The sequence below is a fragment of the Lathyrus oleraceus genome, chromosome 5 (genome assembly GCF_024323335.1).
Source record: "Lathyrus oleraceus cultivar Zhongwan6 chromosome 5, CAAS_Psat_ZW6_1.0, whole genome shotgun sequence".
In the NCBI taxonomy this organism is placed as follows: domain Eukaryota; kingdom Viridiplantae; phylum Streptophyta; class Magnoliopsida; order Fabales; family Fabaceae; genus Lathyrus; species Lathyrus oleraceus.
The window spans coordinates 501,217,109-501,219,601 of NC_066583.1; positions in this window are offsets into that span (position 1 = coordinate 501,217,109).

Genomic DNA, 2,493 nt, shown 5'->3' on the forward strand with positions numbered 1-2,493 from the left:
AGAAAAATTTAAATCGTTTCATGCATCTCCATTCAAAAATCATCATTAAGTGTGCATTTACATTCCATCACCTTTCAAACTACCCACTACCTTGTAACCTGCATCTACCTAGTGGCTATTGTTCCTTGATCTTCCATCTTCCCAAAACCCTAACCTTTCCTCTATAAATAGGGAAAAACCTCTCTCTAGCAGAATCACTCTCGAAACCCTTCTAGATCCGCTTGGGTTCAGCAGTCACATTCTACCGAAGAAGATGTTCCCGTATGGGGTGGCTGGGGTGAATGGCAACATACGGGCTGGTCAACTCAACGTCAATTCTACCATCTGTATCACCAGGATGACGAAGAATCTCCTCCGTCTCCTCCACAGCATGCAAACTCTTCTGAGTTGTTGGATATGATGCGAAACATGCAACTAGCTCAACAATCCTTCATGCAAACCCAGGATGACCGATATACTCATATTAGCAGTCAAATTCAAGCCCAAAATGAGTGGCTCGACAACCTCTCTACAAGCTTAAATGAACGGTATGCAGACTTGGATCGGTCTGTCGACGGGAGTCTCAAGCATCTGAGCGGTGTTGCTGAATACCTATCAACTCTGGCTGACCCCAGCAGAAACCCAGGCATCTGCTACCATCCAGGACACCGCCATTAGGACATAGACCTTCATATGCACATTGCATGTTGCGTGTTGTTTGAATGTATTCATGTTTTTTTTTGTTTTGCCTGTTTGTGCAACAATATTTTTAATGTATTTCTTCCTTAATTAATGATTATCACACAGAAATGATATTGGTGTGATATTATTATCTGTTTGTGTTCTTTCCTGTGGAATCTTTTGTTACGTTGACTAATACTTCCTTGTCTCTTTTTGATGTTGTCAAAGGGGGAGAAAGTGTACAAAAGCAGACAGCCAAAACGTTCACCACAACTAACAGAACAGTCATTCTTGTTATAGCCTTAGGTTACAAAAGAAAGGGGGAGTGTGCATAATGTGTCAATACTGCATGTTGCTTATCTCGTTGGCTTTTGCACAGGTTGTCATCATCAAAAAGGGGGAGTATGTAAAGGCAAAAAGTCAGACAACATACGATATCGCAAGTTTCGATGATGACAAATGACCACCATGCACGTCTACAAACAAATGCAACACATTACCTATCATATCCTTTCCTATGCTTATCTAAATCTGTCATATTTCTTAAAAACATACGTGGACAAAGTGTGATCATGACGAAATGCATGAAAATCACAAAACACAAATTTTTGCAGATTTGAAGACTTTGAGTCGACCATAAGGGTCGGCGCATAGCTCACGAGTCAGCGCATAACTCAGACAAATTGGAGATTGGTCAGCGCATACTGGCTTGAGTCGACCATAAGGGTCGGCGCATAGGTCACGGGTCAGCGCATAAAACCCTTGAGTCGACCACAGGTCGGCGCATGGCATGGCAATGCTATCTGTCATACCCCAAAATTTGCCCATTAATATTTTAAGACATTTTGCAGGGCACTCCGACTCATTTTTATGACACTGATCTTAAAGGAACAAAGGCCCGGCTCACGAATGGCCCAATCCAGAAAATGGCCCAAACTGGCCTGTTCGCTACACGTTCGCTACACGCTCGCCTAGCGAAAGTTCGCTACACGTTCGCTACACGCTCGCCTAGCGAACGTTCGCTACACGTTCGCTACACGCTCGCCTAGCGAAGCTGACAGACAACAGAAAATTTCGGGCTTCATTCTGAGCCCATTAGGTCATCAAAGGAGTATTATAAATACCCCAACTCCAGAACGAAAAGGGGAGAACGAAAAACCGAGACGGAGACGGCCGGAAACCCTGGCATAGCAACCCCGGAGAGTAGCCCAAAGAAGTCGGAGTGAAGAAACCCTGACGGCCTCTCATCCGCACCGAAGTTACCGCCGCCCAACTCAACCCGATACCAAAGGTGACTTGCCAATTCAGCATTAACACTCCATTGCAAACAGGTTTGTGTATCATTATTGTTTTATGCTTCCAATTTGTAAATCTCTAAATACATAATGCACCATGATTGAATTTTTGGATATGTAATTAGACTTTGCATGTGAATTCCAGTACGCCTGAATATCCTGAGTATTTGACCATATTATTTCTGTAATTGAATGCAATAAGGCATGCAGCATGCTGAGATCATACTGTTCTAAAATTCAAAACCCGCAGCCGCTCGCTAGCACATCGCTAAGCGAGCATGTAGCGAGCATTCGCTAGGCCCTCGCTAGGCGAGGCAGAGGCGAACGGGACAGCCGTTGATATTTGTTATGTCCTATGCGTAACCTGATCTATTCTATGTTAATTATGCACTGTTTTGCCTGACATTCATGCTGCTGTGTTTTCTTTTGCGGTGTAATCCTCGATTGCACCCTGATTGGTATTCTAACCCGTTTGCTGAATTTTGTAAAGGTTCACATATCCCAGGAAAAGAGTGTTGTTTAGGCCTTCCACTTTATT